Genomic DNA, 26,458 nt, shown 5'->3' with positions numbered 1-26,458 from the left:
CAGGCATGAAATATGATACCAGTGGTTGGCATTCGGGTTTACTAGCTCCACCCTGCCTCTGGGCCATTCCCCTGGACGTAGGATCTACAGCCTGCCTGGGAGCAGTGGGGTATTAGCCAGTTATGGGTACTTGAAGGCTTGTCAAGATATATTCTTTGAGTCTGATAGGGATTTTCCAGTCATCCTGCAAGCCTGTGGTATCGGGGAGTAGTCCATCTACCTGGATGCAGCCTCCTGTTGACCGATCAGGGCAAAGGGCTCTGGAAGACTGAGGCACTCCCCCACCTGCTTGACCACAAGACAGCCTCCATAATGGCTACCCAGCTGTTGAATTTAAATTGTTAAAAATTCAAATTTGGGCAGAAGGTGCTTTGAAATGGAGACTCTTAAGATTTTCCCAATGACAGATGTTAAGCTAACTGGCGTTTGGCTATCCACTTTTGTCTCCCTCCTTTTTGAATAAGTGTTATGTTGGTAGTTTTCGAATGATCTGGGACTTTTCCAGAGTTTAACCATTCTTGGAAGATTACTAGGGGTGCATCCACTATCTCTGTACTGTGATGAATGTAAGAAATGGCCTTATTTTATATTTTTTTGCAGTAATGTTATTAAAACCTGGGTTATGATGAATAAAGACAGTATGGTTGCTAGAGCTGTGATTTAAGAAGTCATAAAGGTGAGGTTAAAGTGTTCCGCTAATAGATCTTGAGAACAATTTACTTGTTTACAGATAGCTAGCTAAAAGAATATTGTTTACATTGAAAGACCCCGAGGTGTAGACATTTTATATGGGGTATTGTGTTTAGTCCAGGTTAAACAAGTCGAGGGGCGTCTTGTAAGAAGAGACAAAAGAATGCTTTATGCTTTGGGTATAGATTATGTAGTTAATGGGAGGAGCCAGGTCTGTCTGAAAAGTCAGTTGGTCCGAGAACTCTCATCTGAATAGGGGTGTTTTGGTTTGGTCCTGAAAGTTTTTCCAAAGTTACTGCACAGACAAAAGCAAGTATATTAACTTTATTCATGAGTGGTATTTAATATGTATTGGTTTGCTTAATTGGAATATAGTGGCAGGTTTAGAAAGTAATTTGAGGTTTTTGTCTTTTTACCTGAGTACTGTTGTGACTGTTAGTTGTAAGTCTATTTCTTTGTTGCTAATGTGGTTAATTCTGTGTTTAAATTAAAAGTTTGTTTGAACATAAAATATACCTATGGGCCAGTGTTATTACTCCTGTGTTCCAGTAACATTTCCTCACAGTTTTACAAATTGCAAATAGCTGAATTATCATCCGGGATCCTAACATTACCTGCTTCCTTTAATATCCTAGGATGCAGCCCATCGGGTCCGTGGGATGTATCGGCTTTTAGCCCCATTAGTTTCCCTCATACTTTTTCTCTAGTGATAGTTATTTAATTCCTCCCACCTCCTCCCTTTTTTGCCCCTTGATTATTTAATATTTTTGGAATGTCATTATAGTGTCTTCTACCATGAAGACTGATGCAAAGTTTTAATTTAACTACTCTGCCATTTCAGGTTCCCCATTATTTCCCCAGTCACGTCTCTGAGGGACCTATTGGCCTTGCTCTTTCTTATTTAAATAAGCTCTTGCTGTATGTTTTTATATTATTTGTCCACAGTTTATCTTCTCCCTTTTTATTTTTTTTGGTCACCTTTTGTTGGTTTATAAAACTTAGCCCATCCTCTGGCTTACCACTAAAGGTGGTAGGGAATTGACTCTGTGAACTTGATTGGCCTGTTAATGGAGATGAACTCGGATTTTGCAGTCAGCCGACAGGCTCTGTCAGGTGACAGGCAGATGACCATCCTGGAGGCAACCTCCTGTCAGCAGACCAGGGAGCTAGCGCTGTAAGCAGGCACAGCTCCCCTCGCTCCCCTCCCTCTCTGTGGTGCAGCGGCACCCACAGGCTGCCCTGTAGGAGGGCTTCTACCTACTGTCCATAGTAGCCTAGCTTAAAAGCCATTTTTAATTCAAAGTTTGAAATTTTAAAGCTCAAAGTTTGAAAAGGAAAGTGGGAGATTGCGCCCTATTCTCTCACTTACCTGCCATGGCATCCTGCTGCTTTGTTCGAGCTAGCAGTCCTCTGGCTCTCCAACTTGGAGAGCATTTCTGCCATTCTTAATTAGCCATCTGGGGTGGGGGGAGGGATGAATCACATTGGGTGACTGCTTCCTACGCAGCAGGGATTCTGACCTGAATTTGAGCCTGACAACAGAGTTCAGAAGCCTGCAGGAAAAATCTGACCAGGGTGTCTATTGACACAACTTTTGTGAGTTAATGAGTGGGAGGTGGGTGGGACTTGCTCGGCCTGCAGTCCATAATCCATATTGTATGATGCATGCATACATCATTACGTCTCCCAAAATGCAGAAAGTGGAGGATACTTGCATACAAATTATGTGCACAAAATCATCGCAGTTATTGATGGGGGAAGAGTTTCTTAATCGTCTCCAATCTGGGAATGACAAGTGGTATCACTGTATACTTCCCTTTTTAAGTTGCAATGACCCATGCAATTGAGGGATTTTTTGTTAGCCTTCCCAGGAAGGAAGCATAAAAGCATGTCAGTCCAGAGTTTGCTGAGCTTGGCACTAGGTTGTTGGTGTCCGGTTTGGAATTAGCACATAACATTGGGATTGGCCGGTGGTGGATGAGCTCCCTATCGTGTGCTGTTAGGGTAGAGCACCATTGCACTGATGCCTTTTTAATCTGTTATTCAGAATTACTTGGAAGATTTCCCAGAGACTTGCGTATTTGTTTTTATTGTTCACCATGTCAAGGACGTGTGGTTTCATGTGCTCAACATCTCTTGGACATTTTGCAGTGGCAGTAATTGTGCAGGAAAACAATGCAGCTTTTTAGTGGCATGAAACAATACACCTGCAGCCAAGAGACCAATTTTGTTTACAGTGAGACCTTTATTCTTCCTGCTGTACACTCCTGTATGTTGCAGTGATTCATCAGACCACATGTATAATTTGCTACTTTATGAATTGAGGTGGGCATTTTGTGTCCTGTATGTTGCCTGCCAATCATGGTCCCAGGATTGGCCACTTTTTTATCTTCTTCACAGACCACAGTAGACGTCGCCATTTTGTGACATCTAAAAATAATAGTGCTTTCAGCCATGTGTGACCATTTTGGATTGCGGGGGGAGGGGGAAAGAAAGATTTGCATTTATATGGTGCTCTTCACAACCACCGCACATTTCAAAGTGCTTTTAAGACCATAAGACCAAAATAAATAGGAACAGGAGTAAACCGTTTAGCCCTCGAGCTTGCTCCGCTATTCAGTAGGATCATGGCTGACCTGACATTCCCCATATCCACTTTCCTGCCCTTTTCCCATCACACTGGAGTCTCTTAATGATCAATCTATCTATCTCAGCCTTAAATATACACAAGGACTCTGCCCCCACAGTTCTCTGTGACAAGGAATGCCAAAGACTCAATCCTCTGAAGAAGAAATTTCTCCTCACCCCAGTCTTAAAGAAAAGCCTTTATTCTGAGACCATGCCCTCTGGTCCGAGAATCTCCCAAGAGCGGAAACATCCTCTCAGAATTTACCCTGTCAAGCCCCTTAAGAATCCAAATATTTCAGTGGGATCACCTCTTCTTTTAAATTCCAATGAGTAGAGTCCCAACCTGTTTTACTTTTGCTCACATACAGAGGGTCATCCTCGTGAACCTTCTCTGAACTGCTTCCATTTAAATAAAATATTTTCTTCAATAAGAGGAGTTAAACTGCTCGCAGTACTCCGGATGTGGTCTCACCAGAACCTTGTCTCTCCCTCTCGCAACTTGCCTTTTCACCTATTTTTGTGCCGTCTGCAAATCTGGCTACAGTGCATTCGCTTCCTTCCTCTAAGTCATTATATATGGTAAACATTTGCAGTCCCAGCATTGATCCCTGTGGAACCCCACTGGTTACCTCGCCAGCCTGAAAAAGAACCCCTTATCCCCACTCGCTGTTTCCTGCCCATTAGTCTAATTCTCTATCCATGCCAATATACTCCCAACACCATTGGCACTTCATCTCATAACTTAACCTTTTTTTTCCAATTAAGGGGCGATTTAGCCTGGCCAATCCACCTACCCTGCACATCTTTTGGGTTGTGGAGGTGAGACCCACGCAGACAGGGAGAGAATGTGAAAACCTCACATGGACAGTGACACGACAGCTGGGATCGAACACCGTCCTCGGTGCCGTGAGGCAGCGGTGCTAACCACTGTGCCACCGTGCCGCCCTATAAGTTAACGTTTTGTGAGGCACCTTGTCGAATGCCTTCTGGAATTCCAAATACAACACGTCTACTGGTTCCCTTCTATTCCCTCAGGTTGAGACTTCATCGAAAAGCTTTAATGAATTAGTCAGACATGATTTCCCTTTCATGAAGCCATTCTGACTCTGCTTGATTAGATTATGATTGTAGTGCAATTACTTCCTTAATAATTGATTCCAACATTTTTCCAACAATAGATATTGGCTAATCAGCCTACAGTTACCTGTTTTTTACCTCCTTTTTTGAATAAGGATGCCACATTGGCGGTTTTTCGATCCTCCGGTACTTCTCCTAAATCTAAGGATTTTTGGAAAATTACAACTATTACATCCACTATCTCTGTAGCTACTTTTGTTAGGAACTAGGCCGTAAGCTATCGGGGCCTTGGGACCTAGCTGCCTTTGTCCCCATTAGTTTGTCTAATGTTACTTCTCTAGTGATGGTGTTGGTACTTAATTTCTCCCCGTATTCTTTAGTATGAATGGGATGTTTGAAGTATCTTCCACAGTAAAGACGAATGCATAATATGTGTTTCACTTCAAGGGGCGTAATGTTCACTTTGACCTCTCTTTTTATATGTTTAAAGAACTTCTTATTGTCAGTTTGTATATTCCTCGCTAGTTTGCCCACTTAGTTTATTTTCTCTCTCTTTATTATCTTTTTGGTATTCCTTTGCTGGATTCTGAATTCATCCAAACCTTCGGGGCTACCACTGACTTTTGGCACTTTACATCCTTTTTTTCTTTCAACTTCATACTCTCCTAAACTTCTTTGGTTAGCCATGGTTGGTATATCCCTCTCAGTTAATCTTTCCTCCTTACCGGGATATATTTTTGCTGAGAGTCACGAATTACCTCCTTAAATGTCTGCCACTACTTGTTTGCTGTCTTTCCTGCTAATTTTTCCGTCCAGTCCATTTTAGCTAACTCTATTCTCGTTTCATTGTGATTCCTTTCATTAAGTTAAACATAGTTGTTCCCAAATTTCTCATTGTCAAACTGAATCATGTTATGATCACTGTTTCCTCGGGGATCTTTTACACTGAGGTCATTTATTAAAGCTGCCTCATTACCCATTACCAGATACAAGATAGCCTGTTCCCTGGTTGACTCCATGACATATTGCTCTAGGAAACTATCCCTAATGCACTCTATGAATTCATTGTCGTGACTACCCTTTCCAACTTGATTAACCCAATCAACATGAAGATTAAAATCACCCATAATTATTACTCTTTTTACATGCTGCTATTATTTGTTTATTTATATCCTTTCCTGCAGTGTAGCTACTATTTGGGGCTCTCTACAAATGTCTTCTTTATCTTGCTGTTTTTTCTACCTCTACCCAAATGGACTCTACATCATCCGAGTCTAGATAATCTAATCTCTCACGACAGTCCTCATTTCATCTTTTATTAACAATGCTACCGCAGCACAATTTTTCTTCCCTCCTGTCCAAAAAGTCAAATATCCCAGAATGTTAAGTTCACAGTTTTGATCTCCTTGTAACCATGTCACTGTAATGGCTATGAGATCATATTCATTTTATCTCTATTTGCGGCGTCAGTTCATGTACTTTATTCTGCATGCTTCATGCATTAAGATGAAAAGCCTTTTTGCCATTTTTAATCATTCTAACTTTTCTTTGTACGGTGGCCCTATTTATCTCCTGCCCTTGATTACCCTGTCTACTGTTCTGCATTTTACTGTTCTTTTATCCTGGTTTCTCTTTCCCTTTTCATTTTGCTTAGGTTCACATCCCCTTGCCATTCTATTTTAAACGTCCCCTACCATACTTGCAACCACTCGTCCAAGGACATCAGTCCCGGTCCTGTCCCGGTGGGCGTCGCATTTATTGCCTATCCCTAATTGCCCTTGACGGGGCAGATAAGAGTCAACCACATTGCTGTGGGTTTGGAGTCACATCTAGACCAGATCAGGTAAGGACGGCAGACCTTTGCGACTCACGGCAGCCGACCTTCGTGACCCACGCTGCCAAAACGTCATTATCCACGTTGCCCAAACTATGCGACCCACCATTTTCACTTACCTTTAACGTGACAGGTGAACCTGCTTGGTCCTCATGTCCTCACTTGCCTTGTCATTCACTGTTATGTTGAATGACAAGGCTAAGTGCTTCAGCTGATGATTGAAGTTTTCACTGCACCAGCTGAAAAATAATTAAGAGGTTTGCCCTCTAACTCACTAGCTTAGTCTTCAAATGCATTTGACGTTTTGAGGGTTTTTCATCTTACATTTGCGAGTACTTCCTTGCATATAGCACACATGAGCTTTGCATTGGCACAATTAATAAACCCATACCTCAAGAAATCACCTTTTATCCTGCTTCGTTCCTGATTTCAGCTTCTTCATAAATTGTTCACCAGTTGCCCTGGGGCTGACACCAGCTCTGCTGGCAGTTTCAGATTGGAGGAATCTCTTTCGTGCTCAGAGTACGTGACGTCAGTATACGGGGCACATGACTTGCTCTCTGCTGTCGCTTCTGGAGAGAAGACGCCATCGATCTTTAAAAGAAATCTGTTCCTGGGTCAGAGCCACAAAAACGCCTATCTATTCCCCTACAACCTTTGCATTCCCATACAATTTACTTCTCCCCTGTGCAGCAGAGCCAACCATGGTGCAATGAAATTGGCTGTTGCTGCTCCCCCCTGAGAGGTCATTTCCCCCCCAAAAGTATCCAAAGCGGCATATTTGTTTTGCAGGGGAATAGCCACAGGAGACTCCTGTGCTGTCTGCCTAGTCCTCTTTCTCTGCCTGGTGGTCATCCATTCCCTTCCTGCCTTTGGAATCTGAGCCTGCGGTGTGACTACTTCTCTATACGTGCGATCCACAATACTCTCCACCTTCTGGATGCTCTACAGTGCCCCCAGCCGTCGCTCCAGCTCAGGAACCTGGGCTTTCAGGAGCTGCAGCTAGAGGAACTTCCTGCACACATGCTGACCCCGGGCCATGGAAATATTCCCGGCTTCCCACATGGAGTACGAGGAGCACACCATGACTTGGAGCTCTCCTGCCTGAATTACCCCTTTAAAATAAACCTTTGGAAGTTGTATAATATCAAACTATATCTAGTTCTCTCGGGATCTACTTCCCTAGTCCTTGCTAGTGTAAAGAATAGCCCTTTTAAACTATAGAGACAAAAAACAGACCATAAGTGATAAAAGTAGTAAATACCTGCCCTCCACTTACCAATCATCTCTTTCCTTCGTGGCCTCTACTGCTGCAGCAGGGCAAGACCACTCTCTCTGAAGTTTAAAAAATTAGAAAGCAAAGAACAAAAACACCACTTTACCCTCTGCAATTAATTCCCACTGTGCTCCAACTTCCCGATACCCACACTCTCACTTTGGCTGTGTCACACTCCGGAAATGTTCTCTTCTGCTTGTGTGCAAAATCCGTTGTGTGCTTCCAGTAGCCCCTTTCTTAAATAGAGCTGAGGCGAAGTGAAATGACTCAGCAGGGCCATTAAGGAAATGCAGCAGCCAATTTGCGCAAAGCAATTTCCCCACCAGGAGAGACGTGATAATGGCCCAGATAATTTGTGATGTTCATTGAATGATGTATATTTTATTACGAGCTCAGACCAGACTCCCAACGGTGGTTAGGATACTGGACTGTAGCCCCAATATTTTAGTTTATTTTTTAAGACTGCGCAGAAAAAATACTTCGCTCCAGGAGTGATTGTACAAAGAAATAAAGATTTGGTATTTTAAAACAAAGCTATTATTAACACAATATTAAAGTCTTTATCACTCTGGAAAATCGCTTACAAATATCCGTTAAACACTAAATACAATACCCTTAATTGGTATCTATATTCTCAATTTAAAAACAAGAAAGAAAGCTCTCAATCCATCTTGCATCCCGATGGTACAGAGTAATACTTGCTTTCCAGAACAGATTTAGCTCCTGTTAGAGCTCATGCAGACTCTGGCTGGATGTCTTCAAAATGCTGTTTCAACTATTTTGTTTCAGCTTCTTTTTTTTCTCAGACAAGTCTGCACTGCTTTAAATACTATTAAATCTTTTTTGTTCATAATCCTGTGGTGAGAGCAAAAGACTTCACTTGTGGTCTAAAGGGTTGTCAGATCAAAAACTCAACTCAAAGGCTTTCTCAAAATGTCTGAATGCCTTCGCACCAGCCAGCCAATGACATCATGTATCCAGGCTGAAAACGGTAATTCCCCAGGGACTCCCCCAGATCAAACAACAATGCATTAGCCCAGACTTTTCTGGTGGTCAATTTCTCCTCTGGCTCCTAAAAGCTTTCTGGTCTTGCAAAACAAGATTGTTTTGAAAGCATGACTATTGCACACTCTAACCCACGCTTTTAACCTGTAAATTGCCAAATGTTCATAATCCAATATATCTAAAATCATGCATTTGTCACAATTGACCAGAACACCCGGAATTAACTCCCCTACTTTTCTTTAATGTACTGCTATGGGACCTTTTACATGCAAAGCAGACAGGTGGGACCTCCATTTAACTCCTCCAAAAGATAGCACCTCTGATGGTGCAGCACTCCCTCAGAACTGCACTGGAGTATCAGCCTTGGCTTTGTGCTCAAGGCTTGGACTGTCATGAAAGGCAATTGATTTTCTTCGATGCTGCTGGCAGGAATTGAAGGCCTAATAAGCAGCTTTCAGATGTGTTTGGGTGAACCTGAATCAGGCTGCAGAAATATTCTGTTCTGACTTTAAAGTGACGCATTTTGTGTAGTTAAATAGCAAAGCAGACTTGGTTGGAGCATAGGAGCTTTTCAACATAAAATGATGTACTGCTACACTGTGGCTAGTGGAAGAGCACATTTTGTTATAAATGTGATGCTTGCAAATTATTTTGAAGTTCCAAATACTCCTCTGGTTGTTACTAAAGTGACTGGAATTGTGTCTCTTTCGCAGGACCTAATGATCCGAACCAAGGTGTGTCTATTCATACTTAAAATTATTTTTGGAAGTTTATCAGGTGATGGACTGTCCCATCTTTATGCTATAATGTCCCCAGCGTGTGAGGTTTTGGGCTATTTGGAAAACGTGACTAATAAGACTACAATTCCCAGGATGCATCATCAGGGCTCATAACAATCAGATGATCAAAGGTTGCCTGACCTCAGGTTGCTGTGGCAACAGTTATTTTTAAAAAAAAAACGTGTAGAATATTTGGGGAGGGGGATAATGGAAAATAATCCTGATTCAATACTAATGTTTAAATTTAAACAAATGTTCTAGATGGAAACCCCTAAGTCAGCAACAATATTTTACACGATAGGGAAGTCTGCTAAGCTTGCTGGGATTGCTCTCTGATTGCAGACTTAAACTAGATGCCTGAAAACGCACTGCAGATCCAGGCACCTACATATTAGGAACATTAAATTGCTTCAGAAGCAATAGTGAATGGAAAATGTCTGCTGTTCTTGAGCTGATTTTTTGGTTGCTGATTTCAGAGCATTATTAATGGGGACAGAAGTCATGTTTTTCTTTCTGAATTTTAGACATTGAAATGATTAAAGTGTAATGAATTTGATGCCGTGCATCAAATGTTTTGAATATATTTTTACCACCGCATTTACAGAAGGCAAGCTGGGATTCAGCATAGGGACGCATGCCAACAAAACCTAACTCTTTGGTGGAATTTGCTGAATATAAGATGATTATTTATGCGTTACCTTTGGAGCGTGGGAGTGGGTAGTAATTAAATATCATTCATGGTAGTTATCCTCTTCCAGGAATAGTTTATTCACATGTCGACTCTGAACAGATAAGGAGTCTAATATATAGTTTGGAGAAGGGGCCAATGTATATCTTACGACAATCTGAACATTTATTTTCCAAGCTTTGAATTGGTTCTGTGTATTATAGGAAGTGTCTGTTTAACTTTCTTGTGTATTGTCGAAGGAATCGACGCCTGTCTATGGCTACAAGTTAAAACTAAAATCGGTCCACTTTGAGAGATCTGTGAATGAGTGAGGCTTTGAGAGCCGTAGACTTCCTTTTGAACGGCGAGTCGTCTGTAAAAACTGTAAACGGTAACCAGAAAGCAGACTCATCAGAACCAGTCAATAATCTCATCAGCAAAGCTTGTACTATATTCTGACTAACAGGAGTCCTGACCTGTTGAAGAGGGATCGAATGGCACCTTTCTTTCCTCTCCCTTCGTTTTTGAAAAGGATGAGTGTTTAAGTGCTTGATGTGCTGTGATCATAAAAGAACCAATCAGACAGGTTTTGTTGAATTTAACAAAGAAAGGGGTTAACTATTATACTTTAAGCTGTTCTAATTAAGCGTCCAGAGAAATAAGAGTGGGACGGCCTGTAGTTCGGTGGTTTGGCTGGCTTCAGGATTAATTCCGTGATCTTGCAACCTTCCTTTGCTGGTCCCAGCGCTTCTGACTTATGCAGATGATTAATTTTACTTCTTCTGGAGACAGTCGTGCAGGAGATGTCTCTGTCTGAAGCATGACTCTGGATGGTCACGGTCAACAAAGCGGGTTTGAAGCTTGCGAAGTGGGTTGGGGAGCCTCAGCTTGCTGCAGAGGAATCAGAAATTTAGACATACAAGGTCGGCCTGTCACATGAATGTCACCTAGTGATTCAGACATGTTCGTGATTAGTGTATTTCCCCCTTTTAACTTAATCAGATCATGTCTGGGCATCTTCTCTCTCAGCCAATGCCCCAATGTTCAAGTGATTGGGTTTGGCATATTTCCATTGTAGCTTGATGTAGAAAGTCTGGGAACCCACTGTTAACTCCCAGATAATTACCTTGATGCCTTGTTAATGGGGCTAGGGTGTGTTGCGCACTTGTATTCGCCTGAGGCCATTGCTCTTGAAGGTTTTTTGCAAATGTAGCGTCACCACCTCCAGTGGCTTGCAATGCGGTGGGTACAGTGATGCCAATTGGATAACCATCTTTGTTGTATACTCAAGTTTAAGCCTGTTTTAAAAAGTCCCCTTTTTAAAAAATCAGTTTGGTTTTCCTGCTGGTTGTCTAGACAGGGCCTATGAAGATTTTTTCCTGCAGCAGGAGTGGAATGAAACAGAACACTTCACAGAACACCGATTCCTGTTTATATTGGAAAACCATTTTGGTTGAGATTTGCTTTTTACAGGGATATTGTTGTACCATCAACCCTGACTTGGTTCATGATGGATCTCTTGCAACACTCTTTATTCGCATTTCAAGACATGGCAACTTCCCTTCTGTATCTCCTATGATTTTGGTTGGGTGGGGTTGGGGGGGGGGGGGGGGGGGTTGCATGGAAAGGATCAGTAGTATGAATGGAATAGCAGATTATTTTTTAAAAGGTGCAAGACTAATAAATGTTGGGATGGATCACAAAGTTGACGTGCAGGCACATTGAGCAATTGGGGAAAACAAATGGCATGTTAGCATTTAATGGAAGGGTGTTGGAGTACGAATAAGGAAGTCTTGCTGCAATTAAATAGAGTATTGTGCAGTTTTGGTTTTCCTACCTAAGGAAGGATATATTTATTTTCCAGAGGATTTAATGAAGGTTTGCTTAATTGATTCCTTGGATGCGAGAGCTGTCCTGTGAGGAGAGGTCGAGTAGAATGGGACCATAAAGATTGAGAGCTGATCTTATTGAAGCGTGCAAAATCCTCAAATGGGTCGATGCCAAGAAGGGGGTCTTATGGTGCAGTAGGCAGAGTCCATGTCTCTGATCCAGAAGCTTGAGGTTCGTTCCCACACCAGGACTTGATGGTCATAACACAGCTAAACAGCTTAAGCATCAATTTCTCAATCATTCCAATATACACCAATGCCATGTAGTGGAGATTGGAGCCTCTACCATCTGCTCCATAGCTCCAGGGTACAATAAGCATGTACAAGTGTTTGCTGCTAGAGCAACTCACACTCAAATGGCTGGCTGGCTGGCGTGGATGAGATATGTGCCAACAGTGTGGGGTGCAATCCCTGTTCTTGCGGGGGGCAGACCCGGGACCTGCCTCCTTGCCCTGTCCATGGTGGAGGTTGTGGTGCTGTGGGTCAGACCTGTCATCGGACAAGTGTAAGATGCTGAGAGGATGTTTTCTTTTGGCTAGATAGTATAGAACGGGTTTCAGCCATCAGCCAGGGGACCAACCATTTAATGTAAGACATTTAAGACTGAGAAAAGGAGAAATTCCTTCACTTGGAGGATTGTGACTCTGGAATCCTCTCCTCTAGATGCTCAGTCAGTGAGTATATTCAAGATCAGGGTCATTTTTGGGCAGGGTGGGAAAGTGGAGTTGAGTTCGAAGATCATCCTTGATCTAATTGACCATGCGGCCTGGTACTGCTCCTGTGTCTTGTGTCCTTGTACACTAGATGATGTAAGCTGAAAGTTCCAATCTTATTTTTTCAGGCCAGTATTGTGCATTTGGTGGAGGTGTTTTTCAATATTTGCATGTCTGGGAAAGACCGAGCGACTTGCATTGCCTGCCTCACACCAGCTGTGTAAGACCAAACCCACTTTGAAGCCACATTCACATGGATTCGTGAGCTACTAAGTACTCAGTGTGTGCTGACTTGTAGCTTACTTACCTGACTGGAAATCCAGGAGATAGGGAGGGAGTCTGGCAGCTGAGTGCAGGTGTTGCAGTTTGTGTAGCGTACTGAATTTGCCAGGCCACATTACTACCACTTTAGTTTGCTGAACTGACGTGTGAAACACCAGCGATGGGGAAGAGCTGGTGGAAATCGTTCCTTTTTTTTGTAACGCACATCTATCAAATATTTGAAATGCCACACTCGACGTTTTAAAATAGTTACACAGGTTTACACAACTTAATGCTATACAAATCCTTTTAAAACACATCAAACAGAATTTGAAGATCTCCCTGTTAATGGGTTTGGTGGCAGGGATGCATTAATCAGGTGGGTAGTTGGCGTCTGAGGTCTCTACCGAAAGTTTGAATTCTAAATTCAAATTTTAAGCCTCTTTCCCCCCCCCCCCCCCCCCCTTTGCTGTTTTAGTCTGTGGCGGGAACTTAAGAGCCTCAGTCACTGGTAAGGTGGGTGGAGGGCTAGCCATCCAGGAAGACCAAAAAAGAAACCCTAAAGGGGTTTGTTCGCAGGCTCCTGGCCACAGAGGGGGTTGTTGGGAGGTGGGGGGGCAGGGGGAATGGGGCACTAAGTGCCTGATCAAGGGACCAGGCATCAGGAGGTGAGGGAGGGAAAGAGGGCACTGATAGCTCACTCCCATATCTTGCCTGGGCCTATTAGCGGATGGGTGTAGTATCAGCAATAGCCACCACCTACCTAGTAGTGCTGCATAGCAATAAAAAGCTAGCGGCCTCTGGCTGGCAGCTCTCATTGGGCAGGACCTCTACCTCCCAGGATACTTGATCCTGGGGAAGGCTCACTGCTGCCTGGTTAAATGCCTGATTGGCATGGCGCAGTGGGCCTTCCTGAAAAGGGCTCTTGCCAGCTCTTAAGTTGGTGGCTGTGCTGCCTCGCCCACCCCCTCGTCATCCCCCTTTCCATTAAATACTGTCCATAATGTGAAAGCTAGGCCTCCCACTGCCCTCCATCACCACCTGACCCCTTCACGTAACTACTTCTTCTTTTCCCCCCCCCCAACCTCCTTTTCTACTTGCTAAACACTGTGCGTATACAGTGTAATTGATTTAAGTTTAGCAGTTCTTAGATCTTACAATCTTGGCAGCTAAAGACTTTTTACATCACTTTCACTTGAACCCTGAAGAAAACTCCTCTGATTGTACTTCTGTTTTTAATATGCCCAGAACCAAACACTATCGTGCAGTGCAGCTGGCCCTCAAAGTTTGTGCCACCCCTACCCCCACACATGGGGGTCAAACTCTCACTCCTCTCCATGCCAGAATCTGTAGCCCCATTCCCCAGTGTTCCCCGGGAACACGATAAATGGTTCATTCTCGTGTGTGCGCACACCAAGAAATCCAGCTCTGCTAATGCTCCTATTTGCTTGTGACCAAGAATCTAAACCCAGCACTGCCCTGATCCTATTAGCATGTACAGTCCTCCCAGTGTACATGCACCTGGAATATGTTGCTGTTCATTTGTGCTGTAATAAAAACACAATTCTTAGGTCAGTGCCCAACATTGTATTGCCTATTTCTTGTTGTAAAGCAACATATCCTACGACTCATTGGAAGAGAAGTCATGGAAAATGTAAACAGTAACAGGGCTGTTTATTTGAAAGGGAGTTTTGTTTTGAGCAATGAGCGTGATTTACCCTTTCGATGTTTTCTCTCCGAAAGTTGGCAAGTATTTAGTGAATACAGACACCAACCTGCCTTCTAATGTTATGATATCATTTTGATGCTTCACTTAAGTCCCTTTTGTGCAGCACTGTAGGTGGTGAAAATACATTACAATGTTTAGCTGGGAGCAGATTTTAGTTTTCTACTTGCTAGATTTTGTGTGCATACAGTATAATTGATAGAAATTTAAGAATTCTCGTGCTTAAGAGCTTTGTCAGCTAAGGATTTAGCAACGCTCTTAAGTGAAGACATGATAATTGTAGAGCAATTTAAGTAAAGGTCACATATTCTTCTTTACAGTAAACCTCAGGAGCTTGTTTGTTTGTGTTAAGGCTCCATTGAGGCTGGGATTGAAGGTGGACAGGCACTAAGTAGAATTACTAGCCTCTGTGCCAGTTCCTGGGCTTCGGTGCACCCCGGGCCATTTTTCAGAGGCAGGATGGAGCTGCCAGCACGGCTTTTCGCCCACTTGTGGCTGTGCTAATCCTATTTGTTAACAACCACCAAGGTCAATGCAGTCAACCTCCAATGGTCCCTGTCTCCAGTGATCCCTTCTGTGGGGGTGGTGGGGAGGGGGGGGGGGGCAGTTTAGCTGCTGGGAGACCACCGATCGAGGGACCAGTGCTCCTGGCAGGCCTAGACACCCTGCTTGCCCAGGTGCTGCAGCAGCCATGGGCTGCCCTGTGAAGAGTCTCCAAATTGCGGTGGTCCAGTTTCAAAAACCATTATTGAATTTTAAAAGGGTTTTAAAGAGCACAACAGTTTTGAAGCTCCTCTTCCCCATGCTCCATTGCAGCATACTGTTGCTTTCAAGCGGGAAGGCTTCTAATTGGCCCTCCAGTTTGAAGAGCCCACCCCACCTTCCTTAATTGCTATTGCTGGCCATCCGGGGAGAAATCAGTGACTGCATGTTTCCCACACAGCTGGGCTTGAAGGTAGGATTTGGAACCCCACAGGCCATACCCCACTCAAGGAGGTGGAAAGTATTAAGAGTACAGCTGATGTTAAATGCTAGGGTATTCCAAATCCCAGAAGGGAAACTTGGAATGCCTGCTCTCAACAGTGTTTTGTCATTTGTTATAATGTGAGGAAAGATGTGAAGACAGTGAAAGGATCTCCCAGCCATTTTTGTGATGGTTTTAAACAAAATAAATGTTTATTAAACAGTAGAACACCCACAAGAAAGTGAATGATAAATGGCACTTTAGTACATTAATGGCTATACATAGAATCTTTAAATATACCCAGTTCCAAATCTGTTTTCCTGATCTCCGAACTAGATCTCCCCAAACAACATCCCATAGGTTTTAAAAACGATAAGCAAAATCCAACAATTGTTAGCACACCAGGCACCTATGTTTTGGGGGTTGTTTCTGACTTAGAATAGAGACAACTGACTTCTCAAGCAGGCACAGCCCATTGGGAGTTGACATAGCTGCCTGCTGGAGGCTGCGATCTTATAACAGCTCCCTTGCTCAGGGTGAACTTGTCTCTGCTATACTGTTTTTTTTCCCTTTTCTTCCCTTATCTGAACTACCGCACTCAGAGGTCACTCTTAATCACTTTTATTACAGGTGGTCATCATTTAGAATGTAAGTGTGAAATTGACACTCATCTTCTCTGGCATATAGAGGGATTTCCTGCTGGCAAGTTTCAGCTTGGACACCATTTTGCCCGGCAGCCCCAATCTCCCCCATGCCCCCCCACCCACTTATTTCACTCTCCCCTCACCCCTCCTGACCTTGGGGAAGCCCCTCGGCAAAGCCAACCTGGCACATGGGCACCGTGGCACTGCCAACCATGGTGGCACTGCCAGGGTACCAGGCTGGAGGTGCTCTGGTGCCAGTGTGCTACCCTGCCCTGTCTCCAACCACCTGAAGGTCTCCAATGGCCTGGGAGACCTCCTCCCCCTCCCCCAGGTGTCGTTACAACTGGTCCACGTTTGTGTCGACCAGTACTAAACAGTGCCCTGGCGAGGTCTCCCAGGCGTGGCCGGTAAGCCCCGGGCGCCGGGCGAATCCCCGCCCGAGTATTTAAATGAGCTGTAAGGCCGATTTTAAATGATCAGATCTGGTCTCTCCCAGCGAGGGCGAGATCCAGATTGCTCTGGTTGGAGCATCGGGTGACTCGATCGGCCAGGTGCCCTGCGTGAAGCTGAATCCGTGCCAGGTGCAACAGGGTCGCTGAATTGCATCCTTTATGTCCCATTGTTAGCAACTTGCCTTGGGTAAACATTTGTTTATTATGTTGCTAGGCTGATCAGCATATCAAAAGCCTTGGTTACATCAACTCAGCCAACCTTTCTTGATTAATAAGGGGATCGGGGTTATGGGGAGAAGGCAGGAGAATGGGGATGAGAAAATATCAGCCATGATTGAATGGCGGAGCAGACTCGATGGGCCAAGTGGCCTAATTCTGCTCCTATGTCTTATGGTCTTATGGCTTAACCTGCCTTTCTTCCAATTTCCATTTTAAAATAGTTTTTTAAACGCACGACCACCAGGACACATTCCCAATTAATGGATTCACTATTTCCTAACGAGTGAACGACTAGATTAAAATTGGAACCTATTATTAAAGGTTTTAATCTAAACAAATCCAAATATTTATATCAATCATGATGCTATTTTCATGATATCTAATGAAAGAGACGCTTTCTTTTTCTTTTGATGCAACTCTAGAATGCATTCATTTTAGTGGACAAGCGCAAATTCCTGCATTGTTGCTGCTTTTAAATTGCAACTTTGCTTCCCTGAAGGTTTTGCTTCGTCGCACATGAAAATTGCAGTTTAGATGGCAGAGTCAGGGTTGAACCTGACTCTGAACAGAAATGGTTCAGAGAAGATTTTAAGGAGCAGTCTTGTATTGCCCATCTTTAACAATCGCATCTTAACATTCAATGGCATTACCATTTCTAAATCCCCACTATCAACATGCTGAGGCTTACCATTGACCAGAAAATGAACTGGACCAGCCGTAGAAATACTGTGGTTACAGTGAGCAGGCCTGAGGCAAGGAATCCTGCAGCAAGTAACTCCCCTTTTGATTCCCCAAAGCCTGTTCACAATCTACAAGGCACAAGTCAGGAGTGTGATGGAATACTCTTCTCTGTCTGGATGAATGCAGCTCCAAAAACACTCGAAGCTTGACATAATTGAGAACAAAGCAATCCGCTTGATTGGCATTCCTTCCACAAACATTCACTTCCTCCACCACTGACGCACAATGGCAGCCATGTGTACCATCTACAAGATGCACTGCAGAAACTCACCAAAGCTCCCTAGACAGCACCTTTCAAACCCATGACCACTACCATCTAGAAGAACAAGGGCAGCAGATACACGGGAACACCACCAACCTGGCTCCCCTTCAAACCAGCCACCATGCTGACTTGGAAATATGTCACCGTTCGTTCACTGCCGCTGTGCCAAAATCCTGAAATCGCTTCCTAGCAGCATTGTGGATGTACCTACACCTCATGTACTGCAGCAGTTGAAGAATGTAGCTCCTCACCACTTTCACGGGGGTAATTGGAGATGGGCATTAAATGCTGCAAAAAAGACACGGTCATGGAGGGATGTGAAAACAACGATGAGAATTTTTAAAGTCAAAATGTCAAAGAATAATCCAACACAGGAACAGGCCCTTCGTCGGCTCGCCAAGCCTGCTCTGGCCATGATACCATCTTTTGCTAAAACCCTCAGCACTTCCTTGTGCTGTATCCCTCTATACCCGTCCTATCCATGTGTTTGTCAAGATGCCTTTTGAATGCCATTAATGTATCTGCTTCCACAGCCTCCCCTGGCAACACGTTCCAGGCACTCACTACCCGCTGCGTAAAAAAAAAAAACTGCCTCGCACATCTCCTCTAAACTTTGCCCATGGACCTTAAACCTATGCCCCCTGGTGACTGACCCACCCTGGGAAAGAGTGCCTGCCCATCCACTCTATCCATGCTCCTCATAATCTTGTAGACCTCTATCAGGTCAGCCCTCAACCTCCTTCTTTCTAATGAAAACAGTCGGAGTCTATTCAGCCTCTCCACATAGCTAACACCCTGCTGACCAGGCAACATCCTGGTAAACCTCCTCTGCACCCTCTCCAAAGCCTCCATATCCTTCTGGCAGTGTGGCGACCAGAAATGTGCGCACTATTCCAAATGCGGCCGTACCAAGGTTCTTTACAGCTGTAGCATGATTTGCCAGTTTTTATACTCGATGCCCCATCCAATGAAGGCAAGCTTCCCGTATGCTTTCTTGACGACCTTGTCTACTTGTGTTGCCACCTTCAAAGATCTGTGGACCTGCATGCCCAGATCTCTCTGACTTTCTATATTCCTAAGAATTTTGCCATTTACGGTATATTTCCTCTCTGTTAGACCTACTAAAATGCATTACTTCCCATTTGTCCAGATTAAACTCCGTTTGCCATTTCTCTGCCCAAGTCTCCAACCTATCTATGTCCTGCTGTATCTTCTGCCAATCCTCAACACTATCTGCCACTCCACCAACCTTTGTGTCATCCGCAAACTTAGTAATCAGACCGGCTACATTTTCCTCCAAATCGTTTATGTACACCACAAACAACAGAGGCCCCAGCACCGATCCCTATGGAACACCACTAGTCACAACCTTCCATTCAGAAAAACACCCTTCTACTGCTACCCTTTGCCTTCTGTGACCGGGCCAGTTCTGTATCCATGTCGGCGCAGTTGTGATTGGGGTATGGGACATGCGGGGAGCAGGGACTTTGACTAATCATGATGGATAAATACTCTAATTATACACTTTTCTTGAAAATTGTAAACAATGCTTGTGTTATTGGGATAACTGACTTTGCAAGGATAACTATTGGTGACAGCGTTTGTGGTAAATCCATTTTATGCCCAAATCCCTTGAATGAAATTTTTTAATGAACCCCTCCATGAGCCCAACACTTGACCAGACTTTAACTAGCAGGAATGTGGGCAGGGAGGTTTTTTTCTTCTTCTCTGTCTACATCAGCATAAAAGTGCTGAACGCAGCTAGCTATTGTTGTCAGATGAAGAACAGAATGCCTGCTGCTGTCATCACAACAGATTTTCTGTGCACTAATGGGATTTTCACAAGTACTCACTGACCTTGACGAGATAAATAACAAGATACAGAGCGCTCTTAAGATCTGTGTATGGCCATTAATGAACAAAGATTCTATCCCTTCATCCAACATGAAACACCGAGGGCGAGATTCTCCTTTCCTGAGTAAGTGTTGGGCCTGGGGCAGGATTCTTGGACATCCACGACAGCAAAACTGGCGCTGCGCCTGGACCGATTCGGCGACTGGGGAGGGGCTAGCACCAGCGCCACGTGGAACACAATCAATTCCAATGAGAAACGTTGCCGGATTCGCTGGGTCTGTGATTGACACTCGGGAGGCTGACAAGCTACAGCCGCATGTAAACACTTCACTCCCCACACACTCATCCCAGTTAACAAGATGGCACTGGTTGCGCTGGAGTGTGGCCATCCTATACTGATTGATTGGCTGGGGCTAGAGGGCACTTTGGCGGGTGACCTGGGGACACACCCATAGACCCTAAGTTCACAGTGGGCCTTCAGAAGTGTGCACGGCTGCCTTGCAAGCCACGGCAATGGTGCTCTGTGCCCAACCACCCTGACCCCACAGCCCCCCCCCAGCCTCCCCCCCCCCCCCCCCCCCCCCCCCCCCCCCCCAAAACTATGGCGATGTTGGACACATTTTGTGCCCCCCATAGCAACCACCATGCATGATTCACGATTTTTAAAACCACAAGTGAACCTCACCGTTGGGAATTCACTACATTGGAGGCGGAGAATCACGGAGGGCCCAAAGAATACCACGTCAGGCCTGTCAACATGCCAACGGCGTTTACTGTATCTGCGTTCTGGAACGCATTGACGCAGCTGTGGAGGCCATGGAGAATTGTGATTTGGCGTGAAACTGGTGCCCGCTACGATTTTGGAATTTAAAATCGATTCTCTGCCCAATCGCGTTTCCCAATTCTGGCGTCAGCCAACGGAGAATTCCGCCTAGAGTATTTTACATTCAACAGCACCAACTTGCCTTTGTATTGTTCCTTTAAACATAACAAGATGTCCCAAGGCACTTATCAGGTGCATTATCAAACAAAGAATGACATTGAGCCACATGAGCAGAAATTAGGTTGGGTGAGTTTGGTCAAGGAGAAAAGTGCCCTGGGAAGCAGAGTTCCAGGGAGGGAATTCCAGAGTTTTGGGATGTAGCCAGCTGACGGCGTAGTTACCAACAGTGGAGAGATTATGCTTGGGCAAGTGCACAAGAAGCCAGAATTAGAGGAGTCCAGATATCTCCAGAGGGTTGTGGGCTTGGAGGAGATTAAGATGTAGCAGAGGCAATTCCATAGAGGGATTTGAAAACGAGGATGATAAATTTTTATAACGTCAAGATATCGGCAAACGGGGTTGTGACCGAGGAACGGGACTTGATGCGATGGAGCAGAGATTTTGCTAAACCATGATGGATAAATTCCCCAATTATACTTTTCTTGAAAATTGCAAATCATTTCTTAATGCCTATGTTAAGATAACTGACATGTGGATAGCTGTTGGTGACAGAGGGTTTGTGCTGAATCTGTTGTTCATGTCATTTAACCTAAACCCTTTAAAATATATCTGGAGTAGACCTAAGGGTATTTAACCACATGATAATTGATTCATAATAATACAGCATTGCAGCTGTCCTCATCTGTTTGGTATGGAAAATTCTGTTCTTTTTTAGATTATTGATTTCCCTGACAGCAACAGAATCTAAAAGGCCATCCCATTCTCATTAGCGAGCTCATTTACTTTACTTGATCAGTCTGTCAGCCTCAGATCATTAGTCAAAATCTGAGCTTTAATTTTTCTTTTTTTTTTATAGCCATAATGAAGAGCACAGGCGGGCAGGCGCAAAGAAATGCTGCCCCTGACGATCCAGTTCCCTGGCTGCCTCATGCCCCTGGGCCATGTTCTGAGTAAGCAAATTGATGTTCGGTGGGGCTACCAACCCGCACATGGCTATCTGGGAATTTGCACTTTTGCTTCCTGTCTTCTCAAAGCAGTTTGATTTATCGCTGGAACCACCTTACCAAATGTTTAAGCCCCTCATCAGAAAGATCAGTATGTGCTGGTGCCCATGAGGGGAACCGCATATCACAAGAAGGTCATCTTTGTTACATTTTGTGGGACCTTCTGCAATCTCAGTGCTGAATATAGGATGCTTGCAGTTCTAATGGCAGACATTAACCCTGCTGTTTATAACAGTTTGTTTAAAGTGGACTCTAAAGCCATGTAACCTCCGTGGGGATTGATACTGGAATGCGACCAGGAATGTTCATGTGTTTCTATGTATGGCTCATCAAAAAATGTCAAGTAATTGTGGATAATGCATTGAGTAACCCGCTGGTAGTGAATTAAATTGTGCTTCTGTATGCTCTTCCTGTCAACTTATCAGCCGTAAATTCCAATGTTCATATTACTAATGGAACTGACGATGTGAACTTCCGTGCTGCAATAAACACACTCCTGTCACGGAAAGCATTGTAACACTGTCATGAGTGAGAGGGTATAATTACAGCAGGGGAAGTGTCCATTTATAAATGTGGACTTGGGAGTTGCTTTTAAGGATAGAATCTATAACTTTAAAACATTGCCAGATAAAATTATTCCTCATCCTCTAATCTGTCGTTGAAGACTACTTTTAAGCTTTCTTCCTGTGTGTTCGGCCCTGGTTAATGTGTAAAAGAAAATACAAATAGAATATCCAAATAATGACTGATTTGCTTCTGCAGACCCTGGCCCAACTAACTATCCGACACCCAATAATCATTCACCATCATGGGAGGTCAATTAGTGGGTTATTAGTATCGGTATGTTTAGTTGAAAAGTGCCACGCCAATTCCAGTGGAATTTCCCATGTTAAGTGTGTCCATTTTTGATCAGAACCTTTGGTCACAGGTAAGGCATTCAAAAGGATTTGCAACAATAATTGAAGCACTATTCAAGCAGAAAGTTGTCTGCTTGATCGATACCCTTTCCACCATCTTAAACATTAACTCCCTCCATCACTGGCACTCAGTCGTAACAATGTGTGCCATTTTGAGCAGTAACTTGCCAAGGCTTCTTCAACCATACTTCCCAAACCCAATGACCTCTTCCGGCCAAAAGACAGTAAGCACGTAGGAACACCTCCAACTCCACATCGTCACTTATTACGCTGACTTGGTACTATAACGCCAATCATTCACTGTCTCTGGGTCAAAATCTTAGGACCATTTCTACTTAGCAGAATTGTGCGTGTAACCTGCATAACATGGGCTGCAGTTCAAGAAGGCGGTTCATGCCATCTTCTTGAGGGCAATAAGGAGCAGTCAATTGGGAATGAGTATTATATGCTGGACTTGTCTGACACCCACATCCCACATGAACAAATAAGTAAAAGAATGTAACACTGCACACTGCTTTGAAGCTAAATGCATAATTTTGCTCTGATTTTTGGAAAAGGATTTGTGTGTGTTTTGAAATGTTGAGGGGAAATGACAGCTCACTGATTAATCATCTGTTGTACCTTTTAATTGTATATTCTAACGGCTTCAAAGTGCACGAAGCAAAGAGATGAAATGAGTTCTATTATCACTTGGATTTTGTTGATGGAACAAAATGTTCTACGTAATAAGGCAGACTGACAGTCTGTATGTGCAGGCACAAATCGCAAGAAAACATATTCACTGCTTTCAGAGATCGTTTAGAAGTCTCGGAACAAATTCTGTCGGAGATGGGATTCCTGCTGACCCTGTGCACCACCCTTCCTCTTGATGTTGACAGACACTTTTACAGTCCATTTGTAAACACTCATGATGCCAGAACAGAAAACCCTTATCTACCTGACTGGAGTGCTCTCCAGGGCCTTCACCTTAATTCTACCAAACACCAGGATTATTTCTCCATGCTACCATAGTCTTGGACTAACCCCAAATGCAACAAAAATGCCATTCTATCTCCCCAAATGCTGCTAAACAGATATCCAGGTCCAGTTTGTGCATCCTGGATAATCCTCAATTTTTTTTTAAATTGAAAGGGCTAAAAAAAATTAATTACACCGGTAAAGGAATAAATTGTTTTTGCCACCTATTTTATTTTTTTTAAACGATAAAGGGCAAAGCTGTGAAATACAACCCTCCAAACAGCCAAGAAAAGAAATCACAGAATTACATTGAATCATTTCAGTGGCCCTGATGTTATTAGTTCACTTAGCATCAGCACCCCTATTATTACAAAGCAACAAAACCTCTGACTCATTATGAGCTATGTGTGGGTTGAACCATCACAGACCAGACAGACCTTGACAACGTGCAAGAGTACACAAGTCATCCAGACCCTGTTTCAGATGAATACATCAGCAACACACTGGGAGCAATGTCACCCTTCTCTTTATTTGTCATAATGCTAATTTAAATACATTTTTCAATAGTTCAAAATGTTTATAAAAATGTTGGTGCTTTACTGTAAGTGATGCAATTCAGTTGGCCATTTGACTGCATTCCATTCTTGCTGGTATAATATCTTTATTTTCACAAGTAGGCTTACATTGACACTGCAATGAAGTTACTGTGAAAATCCCCTCGTCGCCACATTCCGGCGCCTGTTTGGGTACACAGGGAGAATTCAGAATGCCCAAATTACCTAACAGCACGTCTTTCGGGACATGTGGGAGGAAACCGGAGCACCCAGAGGAAACCCACGCGGACACGGAGAATGTGCGGACTCCACACAGACAGTGACCCAAGCTGGGAATCGAACCTGGGACCCTGGCACTGTGAAGAAACAGTGCTACCCACTGTGCTACCGTGCCGCCCGGGTATTGACAATCTATAAACCTCAGTATGGTAACCACTGAGCTCCAGGTCTCTTCTACTCCCCTCACGGATGTTCTGGGTCAGGATTGAGTTGCAATTGCCCGGGAACCATCCGAAAATATGATAATTTAAATCGTAAACTTTGGATGTTTCCAATACTTAGAACAATAGTTACCTAGAAACATTTTGAAGAATTGAAACCATTTCTAACTTCCACGTAACTGCTGTGCAGACCACCCCCACCCACCACCACCACCAGGGGACTTTCCCTAGCACCCATGGGACCAGACTCTGGTTGTCTCATCATCAAAACCAGCTCTAGCTGTCTAACCACCCCTGACCCAAATTCTAACCACTTACCTGACAAACCTACCTTCACCCTCGCTTGAAAGTGGCTGGACCTTTCAGTTCCCCGAGTTACAAGTAGCTGGTACAGGAAAAAGGGGGCTGTGGTATCCGACTCTGATGTCTTTCGCAGTCGGTGCTGGGAACGCACTGCCCTGCACAGTTCCCGTGCAGCCTGAGTTGGAAGGTTGGGTGAAAAAGCATCGAGGAAAAATTTTGAAGGTTTATAAAATTAGAACGGCAGTCCCTCTCTGATTGCCACTGAGGCCCAATTGAAGCCTAGGCCCAATGAATTAGATTGAAGTGCAGCATTTTTCAGAGTATCCACCCTCTATATTTTTCACCTCAACTTGGAGCTTTGAAGTGGCAGTTAACGGATAAATTGTTTTGTGGTGCAATATGAGTCTGAAGTACCGGTTCGAGTCCCAGCCCAGGACTTGATGGCCAAGGAAAGTAAATGTCGACCTTCAAATCCTTCCAAACATGCCAGTGGCTGGTGGTAAGAACGGTGAGACACCTGGTCAGCTATGCTTGATGTGGAGTGGTGCACCTCAAGCTGTAAGCCCCTTGCAACAGATTAGCAACCTGTTCCAGGGATCACTAGCTACGGAAATAGGTGAAAGTCTGCCTCAGTGCACCAATCGGTGTGGAAGAGAATTTTTTAAAAATTCATTTAACGGATGTGGACGTTGCTAGTTGGGCCACTATTCGTCGCCCTTCAGAAAATGGTGTTGAGCTGCCTTCTTGAAACACTTTAGTCCATGAGGTGTAGGTACACCCACAATGATGTTACAGAGGGAGTTCCAATATTTTGACCCAACAACAATGAACGAACGCCAATATGTTTCCAAGTCAGGATGGTGACTTGAGGGGAACCGCCAAGTGGTGGTGTTCCCAAGCAACTCTCTTCTAGATGGTATGAGTCATGGCTTTGGAAGTTGGAAATTGGAGTCACTGACTTAAACAATTCAAAATTACACTACAAACCTATGGATCACATCTTGTGTATTTATGCCAGTGCATCCCACTCATAGGGTGGGCTCAAAACCTCCCAAAATCTTGGGTATACTGTATACCCTGCTTGATTTTAAACTATGGCCCCTTCTCACGAACTAAAGGGTAACTCTGAAGCTACGCACAATAAATCCATCTAGAACACAGCTCAGTCTAATTTTACACCCACCTCGAGGCCTGCATCAGGCTAAGGTTATTGCTCCGCCTAGGCTTACTCCCCACCAGCCTGTCTCCCAGCCTCTGATGAGCTGATGGAGGCAAGCACTCTACGAGCATATACTGCGCAAATTCAGATTGAAAAGAAAATAGTTCACCGCATCTTGCATCTCCCAATTCCACCAACACTTTTGTGTTGGGAACCACATCAAAATTCGATTCTCCTGCTTTGACTATATCCGTGAGTACTGACTGTATAGCCACTGTAGTATCTACATTACTTTAGGCTATCTTTATGGCGGAAGAATTTCTAAAAGGGTGAATAATTTGTATGATGGAGTTGCATTTTTTGGAATTGGCATTCTGTGTAAGGTAAGAAAGCTTTGTGTTAATTAAACAGAGAGATGGTTACTAGGGACAGGTTGTCTGTGAGGGCTAAGAGATGGAAGGTTGAAGGTGTTGGGTTGATGCATTTGTAATGAGGGGTTA

General features: G+C 43.9%; 1 long non-coding RNA gene across 2 annotated transcripts in view; it reads left to right on the top strand.

The window, feature by feature from the left end:
• The window catches only part of LOC140393812 (uncharacterized), a 39,751-nt gene extending 17,602 nt beyond the window's left edge, over positions 1–22,149 (top strand). For both annotated transcript variants that reach the window (XR_011935735.1, XR_011935734.1), the window contains one exon: positions 21,481–22,149. This is a non-coding gene — a long non-coding RNA (uncharacterized lncRNA). The remainder of the gene's footprint in view (positions 1–21,480) is intronic.
• Positions 22,150–26,458: the final 4,309 nt, after the last annotated feature.

This window comes from Scyliorhinus torazame, chromosome 17 (assembly GCF_047496885.1).
Source record: "Scyliorhinus torazame isolate Kashiwa2021f chromosome 17, sScyTor2.1, whole genome shotgun sequence".
Lineage (NCBI taxonomy): Eukaryota > Metazoa > Chordata > Chondrichthyes > Carcharhiniformes > Scyliorhinidae > Scyliorhinus > Scyliorhinus torazame.
This window is presented reverse-complemented; position numbering and strand designations above follow the sequence as displayed.